General features: G+C 41.9%; 1 protein-coding gene across 4 annotated transcripts in view; it reads right to left on the bottom strand.

Moving 5' to 3' along the window:
* Window positions 1–15052, bottom strand: part of ctbp2l (C-terminal binding protein 2, like) — an 82701-nt gene extending 67649 nt beyond the window's left edge. For 2 of the 4 annotated variants that reach the window (XM_029527048.1, XM_029527046.1), the window contains exon 1: window positions 14806–15052. The gene's annotated coding sequence lies outside the window, so the exon portion shown is untranslated. Of the gene's footprint in view, window positions 1–8088; window positions 8139–14805 lie in introns of all 4 variants that reach the window. The other 2 variants (XM_029527047.1, XM_029527050.1) reach the window with 2 other exon arrangements.
* Window positions 15053–15301: the final 249 nt, after the last annotated feature.

Below are 15301 nucleotides of genomic sequence, written 5' to 3'. Positions count from 1 at the left end.
AGAGGCCCAGTAAAGAGACCAAAGCACACTGTGATGTGGGCAGCTTGGAGAGCAGGGAGAACGTTGCTACACATAAACCTCTTTCAGGCATAGAAGGTAACGCTGAGTATCTTTTAAAGTAATAGCCTCTGAGCTTTCAAGTGTAATAACTCCGCCTAAGAGCCCAAATTTTGCACAGGGGCAGTAGAAAAGCCGAAAACCTTGTTTCCTATTTACCACAGGGGAAGAATTAGTGAAGAGTCCATACTGTAAGAAGCTGGGATGAAGTAAAGTGAGACAACGTGAAACCTTTAAAGACAGAGACTGAAGGTTTCATGTTTGTTTGTTTTTTCAAATCTTTTGCCATACACTGTCATGTGAAAAGCAAAAAACTCCATGAAAACACATTTTTACATTTTTAAAGACTCATCTGACATGGGGAGAATCTCTGAAACACCTTATATAGATAATGATCGCAATATATTGTGTTGTCATGAAGGCAGAATAGGATGCCCATTCAATATTTCTCTGAACACATATTTAGCCTTGTGCCAGCTGTACCTTTATATTTAATGTTATGGCATTTCAAATGTATGTTTGGTAATAAAGTTTATAATTGAAAGAGCCTGCCACACACAGGAACACACACAAAGGAAATAACAAAATAGCCAACAGATGCTTGGATGGACTCCTGGATGTATATGTGCAGTACATACACACAGCAGCACAAGTCATCATAAAAACTGATTTTTTTTCTCTGCCATTCTCGAAAGTAATGAAAAGAACCTCCAGGCACAACCTGGAGAGAACTCACCCTTTCCCACCACAAAACCTTCCCTACTTTATTTGAAACTAAATATGTTTTTGTTGTTGTTCTTCCTCTTTTTTTGTTTGCTTTTCACTGAAATTGTTTCACATAAAAATCCACCATAGAAATTAATCCACATTTTAAATGCTGAGGCAATTTTTTTTCTTTCCTTCCCCTTTCACCAGGTAGTAAACAGCGCTCTTCTCTAACAAAGCAGACAAACACTGCTGCCTTGAGAAAGCACAGTAAAAGGAGATTTCACACAATATTTAGAAGACAATTTACCATTAGAGATAAACAGATAAGCGTCCTCAGCTGGAAAGTAGGATTCTGGCTGGTTTGTTTACCTCAGAAAATGATCTCACACGCTGAACTTCAAATGAACCAAATGTAATGCGGACACATCTGCATTGAGCTTAAAAGAGACACTGTAGACTGAAAAGCAGAGGAAGTGATGGCATTATTGAGGCACACAGGTGCACTAAGAGTGAAACAAATCTAATCTAATCATTGATTTATATATGTGACATTGCGCAGGCAAGGAGAAAAAAATAAGGAAAAAAAAAAATCTGAGAAACACATTTATGCTTGTATGTGGAACTAGGACATGGAGGCAACATTTTGTTTAAAAAGCCTAATTAAACTCTCGTTCTCCAGAGATGCTGTTTGAACATTTATGAATTCGCACAATGTACAGTAGATTTGCTTTGTCATCAGCAATTTCTCACACAAGAAAACAAGATAAACTGTGATGTGTGTGTGACTGTGTACTTCACTGACAGGTGGTAATAAAGTCTGAGGTGTTGGGTGACCACAGCAACAGCCATCTGTCTAAGTGCATAAGGAACGAGAGGGACAGTACATAAATCAGACAGCAAGTAGTGAGAATATAACGTGACACAAGAGCTAAGTCTTTAAATCTTCCACATCACTTTTTGTGTGTGTGTGTGTGTGTGAGTGTGTGAGTGAATATAACAACTCAAGAGAAGCCTTTGAATACACACACACACATTGGGTAAAACCCTAACATTGTAGATGATGCACTTTACTGTTGTTTTTAATTTTGCTTTGGTCTTGTGTTGATTTGTTTTTAACTGCTTCTGTGAGAGTGATGAACTAAATTTCATTGTGTAACCACGATGACAGTAAACTTCCTCATGTCCCTAACTGGCTGCATCACAACAATCAGAAAAATGGGAGATTATTGCTTTTAAGTTGATATTAAAAAACACAGACAAAAACACTGCATATTCAGGTGCATCGTCACTCCCTGTTATATCTCTACAGAGGAGCATAATGTTTGCATTAAGATGCCTAAACTGTGAGTGTGTAACTGGAGTAAAACCAAGCTGAGTCAGAAGCCAGATGCTAGTTTAATTTAAATATCTTTTTATATATGTGTGTATTTTTTTTTTTTTTTAAACATACAACATAGTGTACTATAGGTGTCACAGATACATCTTCAACCACATCTGCAGCCTATTCCACTTCTCCTCTATCCATCCATATGCTCCATATGCTCTTAGCACTCACTAAATATGTTGTTTAAATCTTCACATGCAACTCGTAAGCAATCAGGTGAAATGTATGCGCCAAGATTACTGGTCTCCTGCTGTTCCATTGGTCAGGAAAGCAATCATCACTCACTTATTGGCTAATAATAATGCACTTCATCCAAGTAAAATGATATATGGTCTATCTAAGTTCAAAAACAAGAGGTAAAACAAACAGATGAAATTTATATTATCCTCAGCCCTCTATAACTGTTTCTGTGTTTCAGTTTAAGACTTATCCATCAAAAATGACAAATGACTCATTTCTTTACTTTCCTTCACCTTAATGCCATTATACTTAATTACAGCCTCAGTTTGTAGCATCCTCATGCAAGTTCTATTTCAAGTGAAAATTTCCAATATTCTTCTACCTAAACCTGATTTCATAACCAGTCAGCACAGCCCTAAGAACTTTTTAATGGAGAGCTTTCAGAAAAAATATTCTTTTATTTAAAATAAATAAATAAAAAAAAAAAATCAACTGATAGATGAATCATAGATCAAAATCGTCACTAGTTGCAACGTTGATGTTTAATCCAAAACAAACAATTTGCATTCTGGGAGTGTTCAGAAGCTATTCCTGGATAAATCCAGGAACATCTTAGCAAACAGACAAAAATGTAAACAAGGAATTATTGCTTTACAACCAGACGCTATTTTGACTGAGAAGATTATTACAGAGCTCAGATGCCAACTGTCGCCCTTTATATGTTGTGTTTTCACCCTATTAGTTGCATACTTTGCATTCCCATCAGAAAATTACATAAAACAACTCAGATCTGCGTGGCCTCTGCTGTTGCTTAGCAGGAGATCCTCAAATCTACAAGATACAGTCCGAGTGAGAACAGTAGGAGATGTTCTTTCTACAACAGGAAGCAATGACCCGTGATTGTGGAATTGCCTTTCTCCATAGGAAGTCTCACGTTTCTTTTTCCTCCTTAGCCTCACCTCGCCATGATTAGAAGAACATCTGCAAACACAGACAGTCCTCCTCTCCACTCCACTTTTCATATTTTACACAAGCAAACTCCAGGAATCATTACCCAACATGAGCTCATCATTAGTACATTCATAATTCAGTGTAATGGATTATGTAATTGCTCCATTAATCAGGGGAGTCACCCCAGCATACTCTCCTATGCATTAGTTTAATTATGGGAAATGTCTCTGTTAAAACAGATGCACTGTTTGCAGTAGCAGAGTTTAAACATCTCCATTTGGCACTGTGGGAACTTGTGCGGGCTGCAAGTTTAGAGGCAGCCTGGCATCGTATAGCCTTGGGTCCTCGTGGTGCACTTGGCAGACAGCTCTTCAATAAAATGTGTCCCGGCTGTATGGAAAATGAAAAAGTAGGCAAAAGGGCAAATGCCTTTCAGGAAACCAGTTGTCAAGCTCAGACCTCACTTAAGTCACATTATTTACTGACATTAGCAGCCAGCGACTGTGAGATGAACATTTTAGTTATATATGAAACTGGAAGAGTCAGAAACAGATTAAGACGTGTCGGCATAGAGGTACTTGTCATCTGATTCCAGCAGCTGGCATGACTTGTGAGAACCCAATCCAACAGTGTCATCAGCTATTTGTCGAGGAAAAAGGGATGGAAGGCCCTACACCTCCTCCTCCTTCTATTGTTGGGAGCTGAATATGAGAGTCTGACTGGAGTCTTTTAGTTTGACTGACATTTGACTATCATCACTGAGGGACACTCGGTGTATTTTGGTCTTCTCGTCATTGTAAAAAAGGTCACTGACAGACAGAGCCCCTTGTGCACTCCTAAGTGCGTTGAGTGCTGACAAGAAATACCAGCCTTTAGTTGTTCCATAAGAGAAATCACTCTGGCTATACAGAAATTGCAGCACACTTATCAGTCATTTTCCTTGTCTGCTCCCTCCCCCAGATAGTACCTAAAGCATTTTTTTCCCCTTTACTTTTGCCTTGTTTCGGTACTTGGAGAGAGAGTGGGAGAGCATGGAAGTTAATATGCATTTTATACTGCTGCATATATAGTTCCGTATAAAACACAAATCCAAAGAGGACCCAAGTGATTGGTCCATCAGTCACTACCTACACAAAACAAACAACTAAATGGTTTGTGGTTACTGTCAAGATGCTGGCAAAGCTTCACAAGGCTTAAAGCCTGCTGCCAATAACATAGGCTGAGCCAAACAGAAAGACAGGGAGAGAGACACACAGAATAAAAGATGGCAAAAGAATCTTTTTTCCCCATTGTAAGAAATGCACATGTAATGCTTGGGGAAAAAAATAAGAAGGAGGAGGAGAGCTTATGCATTCACCTCGTTGAAGTGACATTTAAATAAGCAGGAGCCATTTTCTTCCACAATCCCTCTGTCCCTCCCCTTTCTCCCGCTCCCTCTGTGCCACTGTAATTTGAAGCTGTCACAAACAAATCCTCCTCACAGACCTTTCCAAATGTCAGGTTCCGTCAAGTGGGATGTCTGCCTCCAAAAATCAGGTCCTTGGAAACTTTTATCAAGCACACATGCATTTATGGGCATTAGCCATTCACTTCTTGCACACTTGACAGAGCAGGGACAAGGCTAGAAGATGTGACAGCAACAATTGATGTAGTAGTCATACGTGTGTTTGTTTGCTCCACTGAATTATTGACTAATATTGGGCAAAATATAGATTTTTGGTTCAATCTTAAAAGGGTGGGTGAAGACAGTGATGACTCCATAACTGTTTTGTGTCTTATCTCCTCTATCGAATACTGCCTGAACATGCTGTGCCCTCAGTTAAACCAGTTCTGCCACAATTTGGCTCCTAATCCAGCAGGGATTGGTCTGCAGAAATGCTGTACAAAAATATATTAAGACATGAACAGAATGCTGCCTGTCATGACAGCTTCCTTCTTCCCTTTACAAGTTTTAGAATAATAAAGTCGTAGTTGTAAAAAAAAAAAAAAAAAAAAGGTACGCTTATATTAGTAAATGTGAAAAAGAGGATATCATATTGGCCTATTGTGGCCTTTTAAACTGAAGGCATTAAAATCAGGGTGAAAAACATTTAATGGGAAGGGAAAAAAAAAAAAAAGGTGTCTCAATGTATATTTCATCCAGCGATACAGACATAAGCTGCACAAAATGCTCGGCACAGGTCAGAGACAACAATTCAGCAACTATATGTTCAATTTTACATCATGTTAATAACCTCTGGCACAAAGAAAGTTACTGAGAAACTGTTAGCAGAGTGTGCAATCTCAAGAGTCATTTCGCTGGCCCGAGAGCGCAGGAATGAGATGAGGGAGAGCGAGAGGAGCTAATCAACTCTTACTCATCAGTGGCATTTCATGCACTGTCTGCCGTGTGCATAAAGGGCACAGAGCATCAATAAGTCAACACAGCGCAATAGATGGAGTGGATCTAGACTGCTCGGCCATGAAAACACAGCCACGTATTATAGAGAGTGCAAAGTTAATTTAATTTTGAAGTGGAACTGCTTTAGGGATGTGTCTAAAATTAGCATGGTAAGTGTAAAGAACAGTTTAAACAAGATCTAGTATGGACCGAGCTGCTAAATCTGCATTTCCGACGACACGGCTCATGAGAACATAAAAGCTGTCCGCTCGCTGCACCTTGTATAAGATGCTGAAGCAGTAGAAGTGGGGGGTGGGAAGGGGGGGTTAGAGAGGAACTAAGAGAGGGAAAAAGAGGAAGGAAAGAAATGTTTTTACTACTATCTTCTAATCTGTGCCATTGCAGGTGCGTATTGTGTCACAATGTCCAGAGAGGCAGACAAAGTTGGGTCCCCCCGCCATTCCTCCTCATCGCCTTGCATCAGGCACAGTATCTGAGACTTTAATATGGCTGCCAATGGCAACAGCCATTTAATAACAATGCAATAGTTCCTCACAGCAGTGTCACTCATACACCCCGCCGTGTGCAGATGGTACATTACGGTTTCCGAAAACATTCTTCTCTCTGAGATGTTTTTCCTTACTCACAACACACACACACACACACACTGCCCTTTTAGTCAGCAATATTTAACTCTCCCGCTTGCCTCCAATTGCTTGACTGCCTATGTCGTCTTATTTTGTAACAGGTCAGCTGAAGTGCCCCCTTCCTTCCTCCCCTCCCTGGAGGTGATCTGGGTGTGTGCATGTTTATGTGAGTGTGGTTGGCGGTAAGCCTCTCGCATGTGCCTCACAGCCTCCTGCAGTGGGGGACATCTGGAGGAGGCGTTACCGTGTACACAGAGAAGACTAGAAGAGTTCAGGCCTGAAATATCATCCTCCAAGGACATAACTGGCTTTCATTAACATACAAAGGGGGAAACGGCAGTGGAGAATTATTCAAATCAACATGGCTAATGTTGCCATAAGCCAGTCACCTTGCCAAGTTACCCTAAAACTCATTGTCTCTAAGAGTGGCCCTTCCCCCGACTTGCCGCTGAGAGCAATTAGGGCACGTTTTGATGAAAATGACCTGTAATTCAGTGTAAGGAAAAAGCTTCAGAACAACCATTTCACAAGGTAGATGTTCATTATGTGCCAGCAGGGAAGAGCCTCCTCTTAATAGAGTGCCAGCTATAAACATCCCTCATCATCACCCGGCCTGCCATTTGATCTCACCTCTGGGGTTTCTGTGCTGGGCATCTTCATTCATTTCTTCCCTGTTTCACTGTCTGTTTACTCAGTAATGGACTCTGCCCAGAGAGTTGTTAAGTGGGGAACAAAGTGAAAGTGCCCGACACTCTGTTGTGGCGGTGATTAACGACTGAATTAGAAAACAACTCCAGGTCACCTTCCTTAACATTGTGATGGATGGTCTAATGCGCAAATCTGTTGCCTTTGTTATAGGTGAGCTGGAACCTGGATCACAGGTGGAACAACCCAACGGTGCATTTACAATGTCTATTAACTTTTCAATGAATAAACAGTCATATACAACGGACAAAAACAATGTAGGAATAAGCAAACTGAGATGCTTCATGGCTTTGATAATAAGCACCTCGCTGATGAGTGTGCACACAACTGTGTCGACCACTGTGTGTAAAGCCTTAGTTAGTGTTGCCCTGGTTCAACTGTGTATGTGCCATCTCTCCTGTCACAGGCAGTTTACAAGACTGGGAACGAGGGTTGCCATCTGTCTCACCTCAATGGGGTGCACAGAGGGACGTTTTGCACAGTTTTGGCATGCCTGACTTCCCCTAATGCTGCACAAATGTTTAGAGACATTACATAAGCAATGAGACCTTCACTACAGTGGAGGGAGAATGAAGATGGGTCTGGCAGGAGAAAAGGGGAAAAAAGGCTCAGGGAAGTGTGAGAGAGGCGCAGTGGTCCCTTTAATTCTCCAGACTGACCGTATTAACAGAAGACAATAGCACTAAAGACCTGCAATGGTGTTGCTATAGCATAAGTATTTTAAATACCTTTGCCTCAGGACATTTTTCACAGCTCCAGTAATTTGCCTCATTTTTAAATTCTAGGCAATCCTGCATGCTGGTATTATGGGTCCTTGCTTTGATTAAGAATGTTGTTGCATTATATTGTCACAAACATAGACGAGAACAACTTTTTGCCAAAGAAATCCCGCAACTAACAGCTTAAAAACCGCTCATATACCTTTATACAATATATTGGAAGGACAAAACTTGCATTTCCTTTTTCATAATGGTGTTGATGAAACAAACACAGTGGTCTCACTGAAATAAAAGAATGAGCCTTAAGCCATAAAAACAGCCACAGTGGGAAGTAAATCGGTAAGAGGTGAATCAAACCTGACTTTAGCTCTGCACCCAACTGCTGCTGCTCAGGGAGAGGAGGCAATCTGAAAACAAAAAATAGAGTTGACTGAGGGAAAGGTAGATCTTGGCTAAAATAAATACAGCTTCTGCTAGATACAAGGAAGGAGAGGAGCAGGAGCTTGATGCACAAAGCGCTGGATGAGGCATAACTAAAGAGAAAATATATATATTATGAATGCTCTGGGAGAGTTTTTTAATTTTTCTTTAAAGAAAGATAAAGTGCAAAGTCTCAAGGACGATGCAAGATTTCTTGAAGAAATTCTCAGCACTGAATACAGATTACTAAGTCTCTTGTTAAACTGACATGTGAACAACATGTGACAAAGATCTCAGCATATGACATGGAGTTTTTACCTTTCAGTTAATTCAGCCCAACACCTATATATCCACTGTCATTGGCCACTGGTGACAGAGTCAGACACATATCAATGTGCCCAGGTATATCTGATACCAGCCAGCTGCACATTCTTACAGATATATTCTGGAAATTTCACAGGTTAAACACCTAGGTGGAATCAAGCCTGTGCTCCCTCGGGTTGGGCTGCCTGCAACCTGAGGGTGGGAGAGTGAGGGGAGCCTCACTCAATGTCTCTTCGCCCTCACTAACAGGTGAAGAGACGTGCATGGCTGTCTCGTGGCTTTCAGCAGCCTCCCCAGGCTGTCAGTGGCGTTAGTAATAAGAGCAAAGGCATTAATGGGGGAAGAGGTCATACGAATTGGAGGAAAAAAAAAAAAAAAAAAAAAGATGGCGAGGGGGTGGGGGTTAGCTACGGATAAAGTCACAAGACCACACGGAAACAGTAGGAAATAAATCCAGGCCTGAGCAAGATTATTTCACTCAGAAGTCACTGTGTGGTTCTGCTGTCCTCAAAGCATTGCTATCTCACCTAGATTGAAACTGCAATATAACAAAGCAGATGTCAAACTGAGAAAATGTGTGGTAGTCTGCTGGAATTTACTGAGCAGCATGACCGAACTGCATCAGTGCTACATGATGTTCTCAAATGTTCTGAGAAATGCTGCCCGCAAATATTATACATGCATGGAAAATTCATTCAGCCGACGTGTTACATAAAAGTCGAGTGCAATTCTTATCTAATTATTTTTTCCTAAAAAAATGTGAAAAAGAGTTTTTTTGCGGAGAAGCTATTAAATACAATCTATTGATGATTTCACATCATAATCTAAATGCTTCAATACACACATTTTCCCAGCATTTCAGTCTCTACTACTGCCACTACAGGGTTGTTAAAAATGACAGCAGGCACAGCAGTTGCTACAAGTGACCCCCCTGCCACAAAAAGCCAAAGCCCACCCACTGACTATTTCTGCTGACCTCGATCACTGATCTTATCACTTCCTTGCTTTGCACATACACATGGATGGACGCGTACACACACACACACACACACAAGTGTGGTTTCCGTTTACTTTTCAGAGTTATATGTTAATGATGTACAAAATGCACACTTATCTATGAGGATATTTGTGTTGCATAGAATTTGCCAGAAAACAAGACACACCGCAACAGTTTCATTAACTGAGTTGATGTGTAGATAAGCTGCAGACACTGTGTGATAAAAGGTTGAGCAGGCTCCCTAGGCCAAGTGTGTAGGAAAGGGATCTTGCTGCTGCTACCATGGTGGTCTTTCTGCCTCACTGTGTATCTTAGAATTAATGGTCCCCCCCAACCCCACCCCCGTTTGTATGCATTTATGTGTGTAACTGTTTGTGCATGCTTGTATGTATGAGAGACAGATAATCTTTCTACTGTGTGCCAGAGGGATAAATGTTGAATTTGTATTCAGTAATGAGCAGGGATCTGGGAATGATGGTGAATTTGTAAGCATGCCCCATCTCCCATAATTCCATTTGGTCATCCTGTACACACTTGTACATGCAGGTGGTAGTTCTGGTAGCCCCCCTGCCCTCACCTCTCATCAGGCTCACATATCTCCAAAGAAACCAAGGGCAGGAGAAGAGGAGATATTACAAATCACATTATAGGACATGAAATTAATCCACCCTCCCCAAACATTTGGCCTTCACACAGTTTAACCTTGAAACTGCTTTTTAGTCCCCTGCACGGATTCTTCACAACCCCTCCCCGCCTCCATTCCCTCCATCTCCATCACATCCAAAAGAACGAGTCTGACATTACAACAATGGCTCTGCCAAGGTAATTATTCAATAGGATCCTTCACCGTGCCGATGATACGTTGTAATTTCATTTCACTTACGTCTGTTTCATAATGTAATACACAACTGAGCAGGGGCACTTTACGTCCCAAAAGACCACTTCCTCCTTAAGATAATAAAAGCCTTTTGTGCTTGCCTTTGAGAAATCCTTGGTGGATTATATGAGTGCGGATTCAGGAGCACATCAATTAATATGCATTAAATGAAAGAGTATTAAGTTGTAAGAAAATAATTAATAACTCTAATTGCTGTGCTGCTGCTTTGCCCAGCAACATTGTACCTTAATGCTAACAGGACTGTCTGACATCGTCTACAGGGGCCAAAGTACAAGCGTCACTTGACCTTTTACATGGCTGAAAGACACTGCACTTCCAATTTATTACATGGTCACCGCACTCCCCCTGATACTAATGTAGAGATGTACATGATAAAAGCCCACAGTGACTGTTGCATCGAATCCAATAGCTGCAGCAAAAAAACTTCCTGTTAGCCAAAAGACACCTCACGAGACTCAGCTCTTACTGGTTTCATGTAGCATAAAATACATCTGTTTGTGTTAGAGAATACTGTAGATCTCTTATGCTAGTCCTATCACTGGATCTTGTCTCTTTGTACGGTGCAGAGAATGGCCCTAGCACAGGGTTACACTCCCCCCCGTTACCATGAAAAAGACATCTATGGCTCCAATTATCTTTTACCCCTGTGCAGCTCCGCAAAACACAAACGCTGCTACTGTCAATGAAATTATAGCAGAGGGAGCGAAAGAGATGACGGGGGGGAAAATAAAATCTTACAACCCCTACCCCTATACAAGCACACACACACATACACACTTCCATGTGGTGAAAAACAAAGATGCGGAACGCCTCAGGAGAACAGAAAGCAAAGAAATGGGAATGACAAGCAAAATGTTTCTTTGAGATATCTTTCCAATATACTATTTCTAAAGGTTAGAGGAGTTTTGAAGGCATGAGAGTGCAGCTCCAGCTGACTGATGATGCCTTCAGTTGCTGTGAGTGGTGAAGACACTGAGTAGTTTCCATTATAGCGCTCCGTTTTAAAACTTATTCGCTTTGACCGAGAGTGGCAAGCATTACCGTCTTGATCAGTTTACAGTTCTACCTCCATGTTTTTTTTGTTTTTTTTCCTATCAAAAATTACCCTGGCTTTCAGCTAAATCAATCTTGCCTTTGGTTGGAGATAATGAGCATGTTCACCAGGCTTCAAATGAACACCGTGGCTCCAGGGCTCCTCAGCTCAACACAGTCACATCATGCAGACACTTTTGAGGAAGGCAGAAAAGAGAGTAGAAGTCTCAGCCTTCAGAGACCAATTAAAAACACATATTCAAATTGACCTAAAAGAAGCACAGTGAGGCATTCATTTACAGTGCTGCCCCACGTCCCCGCAGCTTCACTCACTATCAGGTTTATCCCAATTGTTTTCAACTCTCACAAACAAACAATCTCAACAGAGTGGAAAGACTTGGAAAAAAATATATCTAATCTCTCTCATCTCTGCAGGATCAAAGACTTTATCAAGAGGTGGTGAGCACACAGAGATATACTAATTTTCACACAACATGCACTCACTTTCTTTCAAAGGACACGAGGCAGGATTTACCAGCTCAGTACCACCGTATGCATATATTAGATGATTCTTATTAAAGATGTGAATATTAGATCATTATGAGTGCTATCTCTGCCCTTATTGTTAAAAACACTTGTTCAAAGAAAGTAACTGCATGGAAGAGATTGAGATATTTGTTTTCTCTTTTGCCTCCATAAAGTGGCCAAGCATTTTTAATCAGACAATATAATATACAATATAAACTCTGCATAACCGAACATTTAATGAGTCGAATGGTGGTTATTTTTGGCCTGATAAAGGACAAATCAATAAATTATCGAGGTAGTACAATTCATTTTCAGCTAACTGCCTAATTTGAGCAATAAAATGTATTAAAAAGACAACATTGAAATTGTACAGTGTGCAGGCAGCTCTCCAGCACAGCTCCTCAGAATTTCATCCATGACATATTTGGTACCACAGCCCCAGTGGGTATGCAGTGACTCTGAAACATGCTCCGTCTCGCTTCCACAGCACTTCCAGGGAAGCTGCTCCCATAAATCCCCTCTAATAGTCGCTGGCGAGGGAACTTTTTAACACAGAACTTAGCAGCCACTGTTATTCACCCGTAGAGCAAGAGTCTTGGGATGATGGATGGTAATAAATATTGCACGGGGCTAACAGAGGTCCCCTCAGAGACGTTCAATTGCCTTGAGTGATAGGGTGCTGCTCGGCAACACAGAGGAGGATGGCAGAGGGTAGGCTCTTCACGGGTTCGACTAACGGAGTCTGTTCAATTTCCTCTCTGGAAACGCGACAGTCCCCACTCTGAATTATAACTGTCTCACAATGGGGGAAGGTAAGCGGAAAAAAGGGTGTTTCTGCAAAATCTCAACTTATGCACGTAAGCTTGTTGGTTATGAATGAAGAATTGATTGTCTGGAAGAAGGAGAAAAAAAACCCACTGTGCCATTGACCAGTAATGGCTGGGAATGTACCTGGCATGTAAGGAGGAAGAACACTGCTCAGTGTTGTGACCACTTTCCTGCTGCTCTTGTGACTGGAGCTGTTTAATGGAGATTTCTGACAAGGGAGCTCTGTTGTGCTTAGCTGCCCACCATCTTAACTGCTTCTCTGACAATGGCCGACAACAGAGCAGATGCACAATCTGCACACATCTGTAGTGGCCTTATATTCCTTCAGGCTTCCCTCCACCCCCATCTCCACTACGCACTCATTTCTTCAGCCAATACATACAAATGGGCACCCATACGAAAGACAAGGAGCTGCTTTACCAAGGTCATCACCTAATCAGCTTGCATGAGTCAAAAAAAATATAATTTTGGTACGTTCCTATGTTGTGACTAACTAACATAAAACAATGCAAGTCCTATGATAAGATTACTTTTTTTTTTTATTTTCTCCACTCGGAAGACGGAAATTACCTAAGCTAAAAAGAACAAATGAGTGACAATAATGTTTTTAATAAGAAATTAAGATAACTCCAGGTTCTCATTAATCCAACAAGTGTCCTGTTGTCACATTTTCAAAGTAATCAGTGAATCAATTAGCACAGTAACACACAATAATACTTTAGAGTGTAATTAGCAAGTTAACACAAAGCAATTAGCAGCTCATTCATAAACTGTCGGCACCTAGCAGTGGCTGCAAACATAAGATGTACTTTCTGAATAATTTTTAAAGTTGACACTTAAACAGCTACAGTGATAAATTCCCCACTGAAAATGTCTACTCGGTAACTATAAACTGGATATATGGCAATATCACATGGCTGATATTGTTAACCTCCAGTGAGTGAGCCACATCCTGATCCTGATGTCTTGGGGGGGGGAGGGTCATGATAGGGCCATCCCCAGAAAATATGATGACCAGGTCAGCCTCACTTGGGTTTTACTCGCAATTACAAGACGGTGGAAAGTTTCCTGCCCCTCGCCATACAGTGTTGCAGACCTGCAACTCCACAAGACACCGCAAAACCCTTTCAGGTGGGATTCCTCAGGGCAAAATGTCACAGGCATTCTCATACTATTTGACCATCCACACTTTTAACCTTGTGACGAAAGAAAGTTTAGGGACCCTCTGCTCTGCCACAGCTTCTTTTACAACTCCTCCAGAGGAGTCTAAAAATGGTGCTCAAGTACACAAACGCCAAAAAGGTCAGTAACACTGTGATGCAGCCAGGGCAGCAGATGTGCTCCATGGTGGAGACTTGAAAGATGCACAGGCTGAGCAGCGGGCTGCGTTCAAGATTACACGGGATGACGTGTTTCACATCCCTGTTTGGTCTACAACAACTCACTCAGAGGGGTCAAGTGTGAGCTATCAGAGATTTCTGCGCAAATGGCCTCAACGCAGCACACTATCTGTTTCTCTCTCTCTCTCTCTCACTCACACACACACACACAACTCTGCGACTGCACAACACACTCCAATAATGCACTTCCTATTTTCTTTTAACCGACACACAGACACCGTGCGGGGCTGGTTGTGCAAAAGCAAACGTAGTCTCCGCCGTTCAGCCTTGCAAAAGGTGAGGGGACACTAATGGCAGCGTTGGAGGGGAAAACGCGGGCTCTCTGCATCCACATTTGACAGTTTGGGCAGGTTTTTATTTATTTATTTATTTATTTTAAAAGGGGGGGGGGGTTGTTTTTTTTAGGAGGTGGACATACATACTGCCTCTGTGCAGGCACATCCAACAGCCCACCCGTCCATTCCCCCATCTTCATGGCGCAGTAAGGTGGACACACATGGCCAGAGCCGTATGCGGACCTGAACACCCCCCACCACCACCACCACCACCACCTTCACGGCTAACTCCCGTTTGAAGCCCCCCCCCCCCCAGCCAGAAACTGGACGCGGAGAGGGGAAAACCAAAAAGAAGTGCTAATGCGGTCTTACCTGGATGAATGATGTCTCAATAGCAAGTTGAGAAGCCGGACTTTTTCAGGCGCACGTCGGCGACGGCGGCGGCGGCGGCAGCATCATCCGCTCCGGGGAGAAATGTTTCATGGGAAGGTTTTTTTTTTTCTTCTTCTTCTTCTTCTTCTTCTTCTTCTCTTTTAGGTGAGGAGGTGGTGGTGGTGGTGGAGGAGGAGGAGGAGGGGGGGAGTAAATGTCTGCTTCCACCTTATTAATCCTCCGAGCGTGCTACCCCAAAAAAAAAAAAAAAAAAAAAAAAAAAACAAATCAGCTTCTTCTTCTTCTTCGCTTTTTTTTTTTTTTTTTTTTTTTTTTGGAGGGTGGTGGTGGTGGTGGCGGTGGGGGTAAGAAACGACCGGATACAGAGGAGTGATACAGCACCACGGCTGAAGCTACAATGTGTTCATACGCGTCCTTGTTTATTAAAAAATACGGCCGGGCGTGAACGCCGAGTCGCTGCCTGTCTAACTGTTTC

The sequence above is a fragment of the Echeneis naucrates genome, chromosome 19 (assembly GCF_900963305.1).
Source record: "Echeneis naucrates chromosome 19, fEcheNa1.1, whole genome shotgun sequence".
NCBI classification, from domain to species: domain Eukaryota; kingdom Metazoa; phylum Chordata; class Actinopteri; order Carangiformes; family Echeneidae; genus Echeneis; species Echeneis naucrates.
The sequence above is the reverse complement of the archived record's forward strand: the minus strand, read 5'-3'. Positions and strand labels throughout refer to the sequence as shown.